We start from the raw sequence: 19,504 nt of genomic DNA on the forward strand, positions 1-19,504 counted from the left end.
TAGTTCCCGATTGATCCGGTCAATCAGCTACTGTCTGGCTTGCATCAAGAACCAAGAATTTTTTTTGAGTCAAAGAGTGCTGTGTAACAGCTGCAAATACACCCTCACTGTCACTCCTGGCGTCTGATACAGTTTCTTCAACAGAGGTGTCTGGTGCTGGTGTGGTCTGATGTTGGTGATTCATGATCCTCTCTTCCCTCCCATCCATGACTCCTTTCAGCTATGTTGTCTCCACTGAACTGTAAATGAGCAAAAGAGTCTTCCAGTGACGTGCTCGCATCCGGGGATGGTGTGGCAGGGCTTGTTAACGGACCATCTATTGACGTAAGAAGCCTTACAGGGGAGGTGCAACAGAAGCTCCACTCTGCTAGTATACTATTCACTCCATCAGCAGAGCTCTCCCTTGCTAAGTTTATGGAATTAGCATCACAGTCCAGCCTAAGTCCAGCTACTCTCTTCTCTGGGATATGTATTATAAGATCTCTCTAGTTTTCCTGCAATGCCCATGTTAATTTCTTTTATACTGAACCATATTCTAAAGGTCAGCAACATACATCAACCGAGCAATGCACACTTTAGTGTTCTTTCTACGTTTGAGAAAACCAACTTCCAGCGCTCTGCTATGCACTCATCATACGGCCACCACCTGTTTCTTCCTTCCTAGTACCATGTATGTTCACCGTTTCCTCTGTTTGCTGCCTTGAGTTCTGGTGACAACGGGGTTGGTTTAGCAAAGAAATCCTCAAGAATTTCTTGCTGACAGAGGACATATTCCTTTCCAAGCCATGAAGCTGCCTTTGTACAAAGACAGAAGAAAACATTCTAACAAGGCAGACTGCTAAGCAAACACACGTTTACAGACACACGGCACATGCAGGGACAGTTAAAGAAGGTGTGGGACTTGAACGGCTTTCTTCTTTGGGGGATGTTTTTGCTATAGGGTGCGTGCACTCACCAGACAGACAGAGACAGACAGAAAGCGAGAAATCCCCCCCCCCCCAGGGGGGATGGCCACGCCGCAATCCCTTCTCCTCCATTCTCCTCTTGGGATCTTGGGCACGCACGCACATGTGCCTGGCGTGAGTTTAAGCCACCAAGTCCGAGACGCGAACTGCGGTCGGCTACATGGGAGTCCAGTGACATAGCCATTACGCTAACTGCTGGTCCCTCATTTGCTTTCTTGTTTGTAGGATCGTGTTTATTGAACAATCTCACCACAGCCAGCCACGATTTCTATTACAGAGCGCACTGATGCCAACCACAAAAATAAAACACCTTCCCTGGGAGCCAGGCAGCCTGTAGTACTTTCTCTCCCCCTGCTGCTTCGTTCTTGGTGCTTCTCACCAGATGTCTGTTTTCCAGAGAATTCAGAAGAACCGTCCAGAACACCATCTCAGTCATTAATCTTCTTTCATGAAAAAAGCCACGGACTACTGGGTACTCGGAATTTTTTACCTTTTTTTTTTTTTTTTTTCCTGTGGAGAGATTTTTGCTATAGGGCTTGTGCGCTCACCAGCCAGCCAGAGACAGGGAGACAGAAAGCGAGAAATCAACCCCCCCCCAGGGGGCATGGCCACGCCACAATCCCTTCTCCTCCGTTCTCCTCTCGGGATCTTGGGCATGCACACACACGCACCCGGTGTGAGTTTAAGCCACAGGGTCCGGGACTCGAACCATGGTCGACTACGTGGGAGTCCAGCGACATAGCCATTACGCTAACTGCTGGTCCCAGGATGTTTTAAAATTATACTATAGGTACTTATTGGTGGTTTCTGAAATTTGTATTACCTCAGGGTGGTGAGATTATAGGGGATTTTACGTTCATTTCTGCACTTTTGCTTCCTTTCTGAATATTTTACAGATAATCATATTTTGCTTTTATCTATGCAAGGACAAAAGCAACTAAGAAGCAGAGCGGCACTGGGAGAGTGTGGAGTGGACACTGGGACATGCGTGTTTTTATCCCTTTACCTGAGCACCTTCAGAAAATCCTGTGCCCTCTTCCAAATTTCTTTTCTCCAATAATAAGATGAAAGAATTGCATTTTTTATCTTTATTTAAGCATTAAGATTCAGTGTTCTGGGCCAGCAGGTGGCATGGTGCTAAAGGGCACTGGACTCCCACATGGCTGAACATGGTTCAAGTCCTGGACCCGGCACCTTGCTTTCTCACTTTCTCTCCCCACTACCCCAGTCAAATTAAAATAAAGAAATAAAGTTAAAGAAATAAAAACAAGTCTTTAAAAAAAAAAAGATTTAGTGTTCTAATATTTTTCCACCACGTGTCAGATTATAATTTTCTCTTAACTATAAACAGGATAAACTTCCCACCAAAAAGATTTCTAATCACTCATCTTATAAAAGGAAAACTATTTCTTAAAAACTGATTTTTTTTTTTCTTTTGGAAAACTTCCCAAAAGGCTCTTGACTCTTGGATGTGTTTTTGTTTCATTTCATCCTACTTCATTTATTCCCACTACCTCTGCCGCCCATGCCAAACTCGTGTTCTAATTCCCCCTTTTTTTCCTGCTCGCTGTTATTCCTGCAGAGTGCCACATCAATAAGCTTGCTCTCTGCATTCAGGTTTTGATGATCACTTTGGTTTATTTTGCTTGATGTGATGGTCTCTTGTGAGAGGCATTTTAGGCATCCGATACAGTATGTAGAGATTTCTAGCTTTTCGACCTTTCTGTGTTCGATTTCAACTAGTTACTTAAAGTATCATCTATGTCATCTTTTGCTATGGACTTGCATCTATTGTTAAAGACCAAGGGACTTAAAGACATTTGTGATATCTTGAAACCTCTTCGCTGCTGGAAGATGCCGGCATTTCTTTCTCCTTTTCGAAGAGAGGTAACCACAGAGTGAAGATGTATTCCATGCCGCCATGCAGTACCGAATGTGTGAGGCAGCTCTTCCAACATCGCTCCACTCTGGAGCTAACCGGAGTTCCATGTAAACCTGCCAGCATGGGACATTAGTGATTCCAAAGTGCATCTGGTGGGTTATCCAACTTGGGACCTCACTATCTTTTCTACAATCACAGTCTTCTCTGTTTTGCCAAATAAGTGAAAGCAAGAACAAAAACCCCACAGATGTCTAATCATTGTTTTGTGTTTGTTTTTCTTTTATTGGAAATTTTGAAAAAGAAAATTTGGAGGTTTTTTAGTACATTAGTATGGCTATGCTAGTCAGAAAAAAATAGAAACAGAAGCCTGAGAGGCCCAGCCACAATGGTCAAATGGGTAGGTGGAGCTGTGCCGTGGCTGAAGTTGCCCAGGAGGCCCGGGTTTGATTCCTGGCCCAGCAGGTTCGTCTAAAGGAGCACGCCTGTAGCCGTAGCTCAGTGGGAGGCTAGGACAGGAGAATCGTGACATGGCAAGCTCTGTCAAGAATACCTATCTTTCTCCCCACCTCCCACCTCACTCTTCCTCTCATTTAAAAAGATTTTAAAAGCCTGAACGCCAGTATTTTGCATAAAAACCAAAGTCAGCAATAAGAGCAGTATTGCATTCTTTTAAGTCCTCAAACTAAGACCCATTTTTCAATACATAAAATGTTTCTAAGAATATGTATAAAATTGTTTATTTAAAAGAAGCTGTTGTGGGAAACAGCAGCTGGCATAATGGCTCTGTCACTGGACTCCCCCTATGTAGTCGACCGCGGTTTGAGTCCAGGACACAGTGGGTTAAACTCATGCCGGGCATGTGTGCATGCATGCCCAAGATCTAGAGAGGAGAATGGAGGAGAAGGGATTGCTTGGCCATCTCCCCTGGGGGGTGATTTCTCGCTTTCTGTCTCTCTGTCTCTCTCTGCCTTTCTGGCAAGCGCACGCACCCTATAGCAAAAACCTCTCAAAAAAAAAAAAAGACGAAGAAGCTATTGTGGGAACCAGCAGACGATGTAATGGTTATATCGCTGGACTCCCACATAGTTGACCTCATTTACAGTCTTGTCCTGTACCCAGAGGCTTGGGATTCATACAGGGCATGTGTGTGCGTTCCCAGAATCCCAAGAGGAGAATGGAGGAGAAGAGATTGCTGTGTGTCCAGCTCCCTGCCCCTGGGGGGTGATTTCTCACTTTCTGTCTCTCTGTCTCTCTCTCTCTCTGTCTCTGGTGAGCTCATGTGCCCTATAGCAAAAGTCTCTCCCTACCAAAAATAAATAAATAAATAATATAAAAAATAAAAAGAAGCTGTTGTGGGCCAGCAGGTGGTGTAGCTATTAAGGCACTGGACTCCCACAAGGCCGAAAGCAGTTTGAGTCCTGGACCCAGTGGCTTGCTTTCTCACTTTCCCTTTTCCTTCTCTGTCTCTGGTCAGCGTATGTGCCCTATGACAAATAATAATAATAAAATTCAATATATAATTCTTTTAAAAAAAAAAAGCTCTTGATTTACATGGTAAAAGACAGTGTTCCATTCCTGGGGAGGAAGAAGTACAGCTGAGTGTTAGAGTGTTATACAGCAAACATAAATTAATAAAATCAATTCAAATGTATTAGCTGAGGTCATGCCTACTTTGAATTTTCACTCTTCTAGTTTATTTGAAGCGACAATGATACATACATAAATTGATTTTACTATTAGAAAGAAGAATGTGGAAATATTGATTTTGTATAAAATTGAACAGGGGCTTTGCCAATGGTTGAACAGAAGAGTGAAACTGCTTTTAAAGTGTCTTATATTGAAAAATGTAAAAACTTTCTAAAGAAAGTTGCATATGAAAGTTATGGTAATCCACTTCCCAGTCACAATTCTCAAGAACCAAGAAATTGGGGAACCAGCAGCTAGCGTAATGGCTACGTTGCTGAACTCCCATGTGACCGACCCATGCGGTTTGAGTCCTGGACCTGGTGGCTTGAACTCATGCCAGGCACGTGTGTGTGCATGCCCAAGATCCTGAGAGGAGAATGGAGGAGAAGGGATTGTGGCATGGCCATCCCCCCTGGAGGGTGATTTCTCGCTTTCTGTCTCTCTGTCTCTCTCAGTTTTTCTGACGAGCGCATGCGCCCTATAGCAAAAACCTCTCCAGAAAAGAACCGGGAAATTAGGACCAGCAGGTGGCATAATGGTTACGTTGCTGGATTCCCATATGGTAGACCATGGTTCAGGTTCCAGATCCAGCAGCTTAAAACACATGCCAGGCACATGTGTGTGCATGCCTAAAATCCCGAAAAGAGAATGGAAGAGATGGGATTGTGGCATGGCCATCCTCCCTGGGACTGGTGGGGCTGGGGGTGGGGGGTGTTGGATTTCTTGGTCTCTGTCTCTTTCTGTCTGTCTCTCTTTGTCTCTCTGGTAAGTGCAAAAATCTCTCAAAAAAATGAAGAAGAAGAACTGGGAAATTTTCTCTTTATTTCAACCATCAAAAAGCTTTTTAGGAGCTAATAGTTCTCAAACCATAATTTTAAGAAACTTTTTTTTTTGGATTCACGGATTCAGTCTCTACAGTTGATCTTAAGGCTGGTCAGGGGTGCCGATATGTAATTATGAAAGTGATGGTTTAGTTTAAGGTAAAAAATCACCTATAGTTCAGTTAGATTCTAAGCGTTCAAAACATTGGCAACACTTCCGTCTGTCTAGCATCATCAAGGAACACGTCCTAGTAAGAGCATTCTGTGTTGTCTCTATATTTACAATTGACGCTTTGGACTTTCAAGAATATAAATAGGGTCAGCGCTGTGGCACAGAAGTAATGAACTCTGCTCAAAAGAAACCAGATCCCATATGGCAACCATGGTTCAAATCCCCAGCCTGGTCAGCCTGAAATACTCAGGGCCACGCACAAGGGTCCAAGATCCAACAGGCCTGGAGGACTGCAGGAAGGAGATCATGGCATGACCAGACTGTGGAGGGTACTTCTCTCTCTCTCTCATACCCTCATGTGCATATGCATGTACTCTACCATGAATAAAGAAAATAAATTTCCTAAAGAGTGTAAATAAGGCCAGCTGGTGGTGTGGTGATTTGGGTAGCTGGATCCCATATGACAGACTGAGTGCTTTGAGTGTCAGACCTGGCTGCTTGAAAACACATCTGGTGGGATTAGCATAATGGCTATGTCGCTGGACTCCCACGTAGTCGACCGCGGTTCACATCCTGGACCCGGTGGCTTAAAACTCATGCCAGGCGCGTGTGCATGCGTGCCCAAGATCCCGAGAGGAGAATGGAGGAGAAGGGATTGTGGCGTGGCCATCCCCCCTGGTGGGTGATTTCTCGCTTTCTGTCTCTCTGTCTCTCTGGCGAGCACATGTGCCCTATAACAAAAACCTCTCCAAAAAAAAAAAAAAGAAAGAAAAAGAAAAAGAAAACACGTCTGGTGTGTGTTCATGTGTACCCAAAATCCTGAGAGAATGGAGGGGAAGGGGATTGTACCATGGCCATTTTCCCTGGGGGTGGGGCATATTTCTCACTTTCTCTTTCTCTCTCTCTCTCTCTGACGAGAGCATGTGTCCTATTAAAAAAATTAAAGTTTTAAAAATTTTAAACTCTAAAAAGAGTGTAAATAAAACTTACCCCTCTCTTTGCCTAACTCAGGATGCAATTTGCTTTAACTTTATTCACTTCCTCACCGATACTTCTCTCCTCCCGCCTCATCCCCACAGAGTTTTTCCCATTATTACCAGCTTGTACTTGTGTGGTGCACTAATGATGAATCCATATTGACGGATTACTGATTTATTACTAACGAAACTCCATAGCTTAATTTGGGTTCACTCTTGGTATTGCACAGTTCTGCAGGCTTTGAGAAATGCGTAATGTCACATAGCCACCATCTTGGTACTGTTTAGAATAGTGTCACCCCACAGAAATCCATGTGCCACCAACTCATCCTTCCCCCTTCTCTCGAGGCCCTGGCAACCACTGATGTTTTTTTTTTAACTGTCTTAGTTTTGCTTTTTCCAGAATATCATATAGCTGTGAGGGAGCTCAGAACATGCCCACCCCCCCAAATATGCTGCTCTGGCATATCGACTATTATGAGTTGAAGGCACTTGAAGAACAACAGCTGCCAGATGCTCACTCTGACGTTCACTCTGTTTCTTAAAAGAAGGAAATGAAATTCTGTGTGAAAGATGTCCTCTCTGTACTAAAGGAAAGTAACCTTCTTATGATCAAGGACGAAAGGTTGATGCATCAGGAAGTGGGAACAAACCAGGTTAAACTAACCTGTCTGCCTTGCCACTTCTCCACCCCATTAGCTACCGTGTCCCAAGCCCCTTTGCTTTGTAACGTTTTCACAACTCGCTATTTTTTTTTTTTTGAGAGGTTGTTTGCTATAGGGCACGTGCACTCGCCAGACAGACAGAGAGAGACAGAGAGACAGAAAGCAAGAAATCACCCCCCAGGGGGGATGACCACACTGCAATCCCTTCTCCTCCATTCTCCTCTTGGGATCTTGGGCACGCACGCACACGTGCCCAGCGTGAGTTTAAGCCACTGGGTCCAGGGACGCGAACCGCAGTCAACTACGTGGGAGTCCAGCGACATAGCCAGCTAACTGCTGGTCCCCATAACTCGCTATTCTTGATCTAACTCAGTATATAACTGTTCAACTCTAACTGAATCTTTGGATCTTCATTTTTTCATAAGAGCATCTGTGTCATATAAAACTTACATTACTTGCTTTCTCACTCTCCTTCTTTCTCCCTCTCTCTGGTACAATTGAATAACAATAATAAATAAATAAAATTGAAGAAATAATTCTTTTTAAAAAAGAGGCGTGCTGACAGGTGGTATGGTGGTTAGGGTGCTGGACTCCCACATGGCCAACTGTGGTTCAAGTCTTAGACCCAAAGGCTTGCTTTCTCACTCTTTCTCTCTCTTTCTCGTCAAGTTGAATAGCAATAATAAATAAAACTGAATAAATAATTTTAAAAACACTTATATTAACTTTATAAGTTTTCCTTCTGCTAATCTATTTTATGTCAGTTTAATCCCCAGGCTCATCCAACAATCCATCAAAGGCAGAAGTAGTTTTGCCTCCCCTGCAGTTGGAATCGTACAGCTGGTAACCTTTTCAGACTTAACTTCTTTTACTTAGCAATATGCACTTAAGGTGTATCCGTGTCTTTTTGTGGCCTGATAGCCCATGTCATTTTGGTGCTAAATAATATTACAACATTGGGAGATACCAGTGTGTTTATTCCCCCATTGAAGGACATCTTGGTTGATTCCAATGTGGGACGTTATGAATATAGTTGTAATAAAATTTGCATGCAGGTTTTCACACGGACATTAACTTTCAACTCACTTGGGTAAATACATAGAACTGAGATTGCTGGCTTATAATAATATAGTTATGCTGAGCCTTGCAAGAAACTGTCAAAGTTTCTTCCAAAGTTTCTGTATTCATTTTCATTCCCATCAGCAAAGAACGAGAGTTCCTAGTGCCTCACACCCTCGTGCACATTGGAATTTGTCAGTGCTTTGAGTTTTAGCCATTCTAATAGGTAGCAGTATCTCGTTGTTTTAATTTGCAATTAATTTGGCTTACGCTAGTCAACTACGTGGGAGTCCAGCGACATAGCCAGCTAACTGCTGGTCCCCATAACTCGCTATTCTTGATCTAACTCAGTATATAACTGTTCAACTCTAACTGAATCTTTGGATCTTCATTTTTTCATAAGAGCATCTGTGTCATATAAAACTTACATTACTTGCTTTCTCACTCTCCTTCTTTCTCCCTCTCTCTGGTACAATTGAATAACAATAATAAATAAATAAAATTGAAGAAATAATTCTTTTTAAAAAAGAGGCGTGAGGACAGGTGGTATGGTGGTTAGGGTGCTGGACTCCCACATGGCCAACTGTGGTTCAAGTCTTAGACCCAAAGGCTTGCTTTCTCACTCTTTCTCTCTCTTTCTCGTCAAGTTGAATAGCAATAATAAATAAAACTGAATAAATAATTTTAAAAACACTTATATTAACTTTATAAGTTTTCCTTCTGCTAATCTATTTTATGTCAGTTTAATCCCCAGGCTCATCCAACAATCCATCAAAGGCAGAAGTAGTTTTGCCTCCCCTGCAGTTGGAATCGTACAGCTGGTAACCTTTTCAGACTTAACTTCTTTTACTTAGCAATATGCACTTAAGGTGTATCCGTGTCTTTTTGTGGCCTGATAGCCCATGTCATTTTGGTGCTAAATAATATTACAACATTGGGAGATACCAGTGTGTTTATTCCCCCATTGAAGGACATCTTGGTTGATTCCAATGTGGGACGTTATGAATATAGTTGTAATAAAATTTGCATGCAGGTTTTCACACGGACATTAACTTTCAACTCACTTGGGTAAATACATAGAACTGAGATTGCTGGCTTATAATAATATAGTTATGCTGAGCCTTGCAAGAAACTGTCAAAGTTTCTTCCAAAGTTTCTGTATTCATTTTCATTCCCATCAGCAAAGAACGAGAGTTCCTAGTGCCTCACACCCTCGTGCACATTGGAATTTGTCAGTGCTTTGAGTTTTAGCCATTCTAATAGGTAGCAGTATCTCGTTGTTTTAATTTGCAATTAATTTGGCTTACGCTGTCAAACATCTTTTCATACGCCTGGTTGTCATCTGTGTATCTTGGTTGGTGAGGTGTCTATTTAGATCATTTGCTTGTTTTATATTTTTTAAAGAATTATTTGTTTTATTTAATTTAGTAGTAGTAGTAGTATTTTAATATGACTAAAAGGAGACAGGGAAAGTAAGAAAGCGAGCTGCCGGGTCTGGGACTTGAATTGCAGACAGACTTGTTGGAGTCCAATCCTTAACCACCATACCACCTGCTGGTCCCATCACGCACCTGTCTTTAAATTGGGTTGTTTGATTCCTTATAACTCAGGGGGCTTTTTAAATAATTAGTTCTTTCATTTTATTATTACTATCATTTTTTTAAAATTTGTTATAGGGCACTTACCAGAGAGAGAGAGAAAGCAAGTTGCCAGGTCCAATACTCTAATCATAGTTGGCCTTGTGGGAGTCCATACCTTAACCAGTACCTACCTCACCACCTGCTGGCCCATTTAATTGAGTTTTAAGAGTTCTTCGTAGATTTTTGGATACCAGTTTTTTGTTTGTTTTGTTTTTGTAGAGAGGTTTTTGCTATAGAGCACATGCACCCACCAGAGAAAAAGAGAGAGACGGAAAGCAAGAAATCACCCCCCCCAGGGGGGATGACCACACTGCAATTCCTTCTCCTCCATTCTCTTGGGATATTGGGCATGCATGCACATGTGCCCTATGTGAGTTTCAAGTCTTCAGGTCCAGGATTTGAACCACTGTCAACTACATAGGAGTAACCGTGACACTGTCTGCTGGTCCCTGTTTGTTGTTGTTATTTTTTGAGAGAGGATGTTTAATGTTAGAGCATGTGTGTTAGATGGAGAGAAAGAAAGACACAAAGTGAGAAATCACCCCCCAGGGGGCCATGGTCACACTGCAATCCCTTCTGCTCCAGTCTCCTCTTGGGATTTTAGGCATGCATGCACATGTGCCCAGTGGGAGGTTTTGTTTGTTTGTTTGTTTTCATTTTTGTTTTGCTATATGGCACGTATGCTCGCTAGAAAGACAGAGAGAGACAGAAAGCAAGAAATCTCCCCACCCCGGGGAGATAGCCATTCCACAATCCCTTCTCCTCCATTGTCCTCTCAGGATCTTGGGTACACACACACACTCCCGGTGTGAGTTTAAGCCATCAGGTCCAGGACTCGAACTGTGGTCAACTACATGGGAGTCCAGCAACATAGCCATTATGCCAACTGCTGGTCCCCCCAGTGTGAGTTTTTGAAGTCACCAGGTCCAATACTCAAACTTAGTTGACTATGTGGAAGTCCAGTGATATGACCATTATGCCATCTGTGGTTCCCTTTTTTTTTTTTTAATCAGATACAAATTTTGAAAATATTCTCTTCCTATCTGGTTTGTTTTTTCAGTTTTTAAAGTATGTCTTACAAAAAAAAAAAAAAAAGTTCTTCATTCATTCTTTCTTTTTTTCTTTTTTTTTAGGTTTTTGTCAGAGGGCACATGCGTTCACCAGAGAGAGACAGAGACAGTGAGAGGGAAAAGTGAGAAATCACCCCCCGGGGGGATGGCCGTGCCACAATTCTTGTGGGATTTCTGAACATGCATCCACACATGCACAGTGTGATTTTCAAGCCACCAACCCCTCCCAGCTTAAGCCAGATCTGGATGAAGAGCATATCCAGAGTACTCTGCAAGGTCTCTGGGTATGAGCCCCAAACCTTTCCAGGTGGGTCAGCTCATCGAGCCGGTCACATTTACCACAGTGCCACCATCAGCTCACAGCTACTGTCATTTTTAATCACTTATCAAGTTTTTGATGGCTCATGCTTTCGGTGATATATCTAAAAAGCTATTACCAAATCAAAGATCACCTAAATGTCCTATATTATCTTCCAGATGTTTTATAGGTTTTCATTTTACATTTAGATATATGATCCACTTGGAGTTAATGTTTGTAAAAGATGTAAGGTCTCTGTCTGGATTATTACATTTCTGCAGAGGCTTGCCCACTTGTTCCAGCACGATTTGTTGAAAAGACTTCCCATGTTTGTCACATTGCTCCTTTGTGTCTATGACTGTGTTCGCAGCCTGCCTCAGACCAAAGGCCTTGAAGCAGCTCAATGCATGCTGCTCAGTGTTCCTGTCGCCATTCCCAGCCTTCTCTTCTGCTGCCACACCTCTGCTCCTCACCTGTCTCTTTTATTTTTATTTATTTATTTATTCACAGTCATTCAATGTACATCGATACGGTACAGAAAATGAGACTGTCCATCCAGTATACATTGTACATTGGCTCAATTAAGAATATTACCATACAAGTTATCATCAACAAATAATTTTCTATTTCTTGTTTCTTACTTATTTTGTCCCCCCCCCAAATCCCTTCCTCTCACCCTTTGCCAGTTCCCCCCTCCACCTACACTGTCTCTGGTATGTACAGTTGTTTCCCATGCCTTTTTTTTTCACATTTTATTGATTCACTAAAGATCTTAATTAATTTAAAAGACTTTCAATAGCAAGCACAGCTGATATATACATATTTATGAATGTGCGTCTGACTTTAGGCGTTAACCTCAGTGAGTAAAGTGAACGTGCTATAAAGTAGCACCTTGCTGGGGCTAAATAGCTTACTGCAGCCATTAAGTAGGTATTAATAGGTATTTTTAATGCATTTTTTAATTTCAAAGAAAAGTTTTAGTTTTAATAGATCAAAATCAAAAACTGTTCAGAGAAATTTGCTTAAAACTTAAAGCCAGGAAAAAGTTTAGGATTCAGTTGAAATAGTAGGTAGATGAACCTATCAACAGTTTAAGAGAAGACAAAAATCCTTAAATCTGGAAATCAAAGCATCAAAGAAATCAGTAATGTTTAAAGTCAAAAAAATCTGTTTTACTAGTTCAGACTCGCGCAATTAATCTCTCTTCTATTGAATTTCCACTGTTCCTGTGGTCTGATCTTTCCATTTAAACTCTGGAAGTTAACATTCAACTCTGGACTTGTCCCTATCTTCAGGCTGGGCATTCTCTTGGTTGTTCTTGTACTCTTATTTCTGTGTATCTGACTTTAGTTTTCCTGGTGTAGCACTCCCTTCAGCACTTCTTGGAGAGCTGGTCTGGTGTTGGTAAATTCTTTTAAGTTTTGTTTATCTGAGAATGTTTTTGTCTTTTTTTCCCATATGAAGGATAATCCTACTGAGTATAGTATTCTTGGTTGAAATTGTTTTTCACTTAACACTTGGAATATGTTTTCCCATTCTTTCCTTGCTTGCATTTTTTTCTGCTGAGAGATCTGACATTACCCTTATGAGATATCCTTTGAAAGTGACTTGATGTTTCTCTCCTGCTAATTTTAGTATCTGTGGTTTTGGTCAATCTGACTATGATGTGCCTTGGGGAAGATCTTCTTGGATTGATTCTATGTAGGGTCTTTTATATCTCTTGGATCTGAGTATTTGAGTGCCTCTCTAGGTTTGGAAAATTTTCTTCCAAGATTTCATGGAATAGATTGTGAACGCCCTTATTAGGTTCTTCACCTTCAGGGATACCAATGATCCAGATGTTTGGGTGTTTAATAGTATCTAGTATTACTCGTATGTCATTCACATTTTTGTTTTGTTTTTTTCTCAGTCTTTTTAGTGAATTTCTCTAGGTCAGAGGTTCTATCTTCTACATCTGAGATTCGATCTTCTGCATGATCTAATCTGTTTTTTAATATTTTCAAGGGAGGTTTTAATTTCCTGTATTACACCCTTCATCTCTAACAATTCCATTTGATTCATTTTTATGATGTGTATCTTCTCTTTCAGATCATGCAAGAACTTCCTCACCTCCTGGGATTTGGTGTCTCTTTTCTTCTGCGTCTTCTGGAGTTTGCTGTCTCTATTCTCTTGCATCTCTTTGTCATTATGAGTATTTTAAATTTTCTTTTTTTGGAGAGGTTTTTGCTATAGGGCGCGTGCGCGCGCCAGACAGACAGAGACAGAGAGATAGAAAGTGAGAAATCACCCCCCAGGGGGGATGGCCACGCCACAATCCCTTCTCCTCCATTCTCCTCGCGGGCTCTTGGGCACGCACGCACATGCGCCCGGCGTGAGTTTAAGCTGCCGGGTCCGGGACTCGAACCACGGTCGACTACATGGGAGTCCAACGACATAGCCATCACACTAACTGCTGGTCCCCAATATTTTAAATTCTTTATCTGACATTTCCATGTATTCTTTGTGGGAAAAGAGGAGTTATTCTTTTCCACTAGAGGAGAGATTATTTTCTTGGTTTCTCGGATTTCTTGTGCCTCTGGGGTGGTTTCTGGTCATCTGATGGGTTATACTTTTTTATATGCTTTGGAGTTGAATCTGAGCAATCAGAGGCATGCAGGAGGTGACCTACAGTCTGGCTCCTGGCTACACGGGGGAGCAGGACAGTGAAGTCTGGCAGAAGGTCTTCGGTGGTCAAAATCCCAGAATAGGGCCACCCAGAACTCAAATATAGATGGCTGCTGATTGACTTATCCTGGTTCCTGCGGAGACTGGGGAGCAGTAGGGTGAAGTCTGGCAGAGGATCTTCGGTGGTCAAAATCCCCCACCCATTTCTTGCTGTTCCTTTCCCCATGTATCTATGTCTCAGCTTCTCTCATCTTTTTTGTCTTTCAAAATTTTAAGGGTCAGCCATAAAGTTTCTCCTTTTCTCTGGGTGATATGTGATGGTTTGAGGCTTTGCTAATGACTTTGCAGACACTCTATCTACTTCATCCCAGGAGATAAGTTTCGTGCCTTACGTTCTGAGTCAGAGCCATGATGAATAATTACAGACTCTCGAGTGCTAATCTCCCAATGATCAAGATTTTATTATAGAGTTTTTGGTTTTAGGTTTTTTTATTGTTTTTTAGCTTTCTTGCTATAGGGTACATGTGCTTGCCAGACAGAGAGAGAGAGAGAGAGAGAGAGAGAGAAAGAAGTGAGAAATCATCTCCACCTCCCAAGCCCCCAGCAAAGGACGACCACACCATAATCCCTTTTCCTTCAGCCTCCTCTCAGGATTTGGGGCATGCACACGTTATACTCCCAGAGTGATTTTCAAGCCACCAGGTCTAGGACTTGAACCACACAGTCAGTCATGTAGGATCCAGAATCTCAACTCCACGCCACCTCCAGGCCCCACTCTAGTTTAGTAATACCAGCAGTGGACGATGGAAACATACGTGATTTGGGCGTTGAGTATGTATTTGTGCTAGTCTCCTGTGCCGTCACTGTCTAAGCCAGTTCAGTTATCTTTGTCTGGTCTGCTTAGCCACAGAAACGTCACCGGGCTTGCATTTGACTTTTTCCTGTCTTTTCTATCACTGAAAGAAGCTGATATAAAATATCCTTTGGTGCCCTTCTTCTGGCATCAAAGGGTACATTATATCAATTTCTTTTGGTGAATTATTTAGTGAAATATTTTAAACTTTAAGAGCTCAGCAGACCTTTAAAATGATCTAATCTCTTTTTACTGTATAGGAAAGGAAACTGAGAGATAGTGAAATAAATTACTTGTTCAAAAATCACACAATTAGTCTGAGGCAAACCCAGAAATGTAATTTGGGTTCTGAGGATATTTCCTCAAGGAAGTTTTACTAAATCACTCTCCCTTCCACGAGAGCACATCTGTTGTGTTTACCAACAATAGTCAAAATTCAGTTTTAAATACTATAGTTAGGCTTCTCAGTCTTGTCTATTGGCTGTGCTACTTAAGAATCTCTGGGGACCAGCAGTTGGCACAATGGCTATGTCGCTGACTCCCAGGTAGTCCACTGTAGTTCAAGTCCCAGACCCGGTGGCTTAAACTCACGCTGGGTGTGTGTGCGTGTGTGCCCAAGATCCCAAGAGGAGAATGGAGGAGAAGATATTGCAGAATGGCCATCCCCCCCCCGGGGGGGGTGATTTCTCGCTTTCTGTCTCTGTCTCTCTCTGTCTTTCTGGCAAGTACATGTGCCCTATAGCAAAAACCTCTTCAAAAAGAAAAAAAGAACCTCTGACTCCTTTTGAGTTACTGAAAATTGAAACAAAGGAATCTCTTTCATTGTTTCCCATCCATGAATTGGCCAGACATCCATGTATCCATGAATATCAGGAAAAGTGGGGTTTGCTTATAAACAGGTTGTACTTAAAAAACTGTAAAGTTGGCAGATTTTCTTCAGTGTTCAAGGAGGTGCAGCGCTCACCAACCATGATCTTACTCTGCCTTCCACTGGCTCCCAGAGGGAAGTCTTCCCCACACAGCGCTTTTGTTTCCATGGTCTGGGTCTTTCCTTTGTGCCAGGCACAGGGCACCCCGAGGCCCGCCTTAGCCTGCGTGTTACCTCAGGGCGATATTATTCCTGGGAACTGGTACTTCTGGATCCCCACTAAGCAGCCATGAAGATAAGCCTGGACAAACAGGACTGACTGACTGTTGCGGTCCCTCTAGATTTAACTGCCTTTTTGTAGACAAAGTGACTCACGACTATTTTAATTAACTTCCTAACTGGAAGCATATGTTTTGAGCCAAAGTAGTAATGTGAGAATGCCTCACGTTTTATTTTCCCTCTCGTACCTGCTCCAAATGATCCTTTATTCTTCCTTGGTCGCCAAATGTTGTCTGGTAATTCTAGTGTGTGAGTTTTTCCATATGTATTTTTTTCCATGTCTTTTTTTTTTTTCAGTTTTTGCTATAGGGCATGTGCATTTGACAGGGAAAGAAAGAGAGAGAGATCATTCCCCCAGGGGGATGATAGCATGATAGCGCTCTCTCTCTCTCTCTCAACTGAAGAAATAAAAAGAAAGATCATGGAAAAACTCTCAAACCTGAATTACCAGACTCAGACAGCATTTGGCTACCCAGGAAGAATCAAGAATAACCTGCAGTAAATTACATATAACAGGAATTGGTTGGGGCTCTCACCCTGGCTTTACCACCTCTGCTGCCTTCAGATAGGGGCATCCCTGGGCCCTGCTGCCACATACCATTGGTGTTTCCATTGCCAGTAAATTATAAATTCCCCCTTCACCTTTGTGTCATTTACTCATGATTGAAAGCACAGGCCAGGGGCATGGCCTGGTGGTTAAGGCCACTGGATCCCACGTGGCCGACTATGAAGTTTGAGTCCCAGACTCAGGAACCTGAGAAACGTGCCAGGCATGTGTGTGTGCAGGCCCACACTCCCAAAAAGAGGGAGAAAGGGAGAAAAAGGGGTTGCAGCATGGCCATTTCCCACAGCAGGGCATGTTTTCTCACTTCTAAACCCTCCCCCGCCCCCATTTCTCTTTGGCAAGGACACACACCCTCAGCCAAAAGAGAATAGTTCCAAGTGTGCACATCCACCTCTCTGAGCAGGGGGCATGGATGTGTTCCCTTTGGCATCCAAAAGCAGCCATGCCCCCCAAGGAACTGACACAGTGAGGCAGGAGATCCTTTTAAAAATATGCAAAGGCTTGGCTTACAGGGCACCCCCCACACCACCTGTACCTAACATCCTCATGGGGTGCACTCAAACTAGGGCACCTGTTGGGAAACGGCTGTGTGGACCTGGACAGAGGTAGGAGTCGAGATGTGGCAGGGAAGAAGGCCAGAGGGCTGCAGTGTTCCACCTGTGCCCATTCAAGTAACAGCTTCTCCTCTGAGCGTCGGAGAACTTGTGCAGTGCGTACCCCCTCCACCATGCTCATTTCATGATTACAGGGTGCTCTCCCTTAGACACGAGCTTCCCCGAGGCCCCTTCGGCTTGTCTCAAGAAATCCTCTGAAGTCTCTTCAGAGGAAGGTGTTCGCAGATGATCAGCTCTGTCTCCTTGAGAAAGCAGTTTCATTTAGACGATACCTCCAGCCCGACAAATGCTTATTTGAAGTTATCAGTGGCGACCACCTGGCAATAAATTCTCCTACAGAAGTAAATAGCCAATAAGGGTCAGATCATAATTCTCACAATCATAACAATCATTTTCTAGTGCTTTTCCATCTTCAGAGCATTAATTAAGGAGGCCTCAGAATAGCTCTAGAAAAAACTTACGGCTAGTCAGCCTAGGAATAAAACCCAGGGAGTGGGTGCCCAAGTTCTGCCTCAAACCATAAAATAATGACTTCTCCCTCTTGAGTCCCCTACCTGGAGAAGGAGACTGAAAAAGAAATAAGAGAAAGGGAAGACAGAGGGAAAAGGGAATTGCACACAGGAGACTCAGGTTGCTGAGGGTAGAAAGGCCCTCCCAGGAACTTCACCTGGGGATGCCTCTGGCCAGAAGGAAGTTAGACTGGGAAACCAGTGCAAAATCCAGGAGGAGCCCTGAGTGACAGCAGATGGTCAGCTCTTGCAGTGAGAGGCAAAGTCATCCCACAATAGGTCACAGTCTTCAGACATACGTGTCTTGACACCAGTTCCTATAATAAAACCTCTAGGGCAGCATCTCTCAAAGTGTGTTCTATAGAACAATTGTTCTGTAGGGTGCTCTTGGTATTGCATGTAGAAGGGCCCCCAAGTATAGTGGCACTTGTCCATGCTTCAACTTTCAACCTCTGAACCCCATTCCTATGTGTTTGGGAAAATTCTCTATTTTGGGACCAGCAGATGGCTAAAGATTACGCTGCTAGACTCCCACATAGTAGACCATGGTTCGAGTCCCAGACCTGGTGGCTTAAACTCACACTGGGTGTGTGTGCGTGCATGCCCAAGATCCTGAGAGAAGAATGGAGGAGAAGGGATTGTACATGGCCATCCCCCACGGAGGGTGATTTCTTGCTTTGTCTCTCTCTCTCTCTCTCTTTCTGGCTAGCACACATGCCCCATAGCAAAAACCTTCAAAAAAAATAAAATAATAATTCCCCAGGTCATGAGTTTCCACTGGAAGTAAAGTCCCTTCCACTATAGAAGCCAGGTGCTTCTTTCCCTTCCCTCTCCTACCTTCACCCCACTTCCCAGCTCAGACATGGGCATGAGGCCTACGCACTGCCCGTCAAATCTGCCTTCCCAGCCACTGACGTGGAACCCCATGATGGAAGGAAACAGCTGTTCAGCAGCAAAAAGGCAACCCTGGGTTTCCAGGGATGACCACAGCAATGCGGTGGTGGCATGTCAATCCTTCCAAAACTTTCGAGTGCCCTTAGAATAAAGCCCAACCTACCTCACGTGACTGATCAAACGCCAGGACTAGAAGGCCCTTCAAGGATCTCCTGCTCCCGCCAAACTGATTTTCTCTTCAAACCGGCTTCTCACCTCCTTTTCTCTTCTCTCCCTTAGTGTTTACTGCACAGCTCCCTCCATTTGAACATTTCTCTCTTTGGGCCTCTCATTTGTCAGGTTAATTCCTGCTCATCAGTTAGGAACATACTCATCCAAAAGCCTATGCCTCGTGCTCCCACAGGGACTCGAACATTAATGTAATTGCTTTGCCCATCGGGCATCCCACACGGAAGCCTCTGGTCTCGGTGAGGAGAGCAACGGTGCCCACACTGCTGAGGAGCACTTCCTGTGTCCAGAACAACGCCTGGCACAGGGTGGGGGTCAGACACTCAGCCAAGGATCAAGAGCCATCCTAAAGTAACCAGTCTCTCTGAGTTTTTCTGTATCCCTGGCCTGCCATTATACCTCTCTTCCATGTTTTCCCATGTTTTTATTGAAACTAAAATTTTTAATAAGAAATTTAAATCATACATCAAAAGATAAAGGTCTAAATAAGTGTAGTTGTGACTAGGTTATTGCTGGTGTGATGGGTTTCATCATAGGGAGATGAGTTCTGTAAAACACTCTCCTTAGAGAAGGACAAAATGCCAAGAATTTTAAAATATAGGGAATAAATCATATCCAAAGGGTAAATTGCTCTTTTCAGAGCAATTCAGAGACGAATGAGCTGTGCCAGGCAAGCCAGGAGCCAAGGTGTGAAAGGAAATCAATACCGATGTGAGATGGGCCATATACATTCTCCTTTGCCAGGTTATATCAATTTCTTTTGGTGAATTATTTAGTGAAATATTTTAAACTTTA

General features: G+C 43.1%; 1 pseudogene; it reads right to left on the bottom strand.

Moving 5' to 3' along the window:
• LOC102488907 (E3 ubiquitin-protein ligase RNF146-like) overlaps nt 1-18,514 on the bottom strand; it is an 18,731-nt pseudogene extending 217 nt beyond the window's left edge.
• Between the last annotated feature and the right edge of the window lie 990 nt (nt 18,515-19,504).

This window comes from Tupaia chinensis, unplaced genomic scaffold (assembly GCF_000334495.1).
Source record: "Tupaia chinensis unplaced genomic scaffold, TupChi_1.0 Scaffold139218_1, whole genome shotgun sequence".
Lineage (NCBI taxonomy): Eukaryota > Metazoa > Chordata > Mammalia > Scandentia > Tupaiidae > Tupaia > Tupaia belangeri.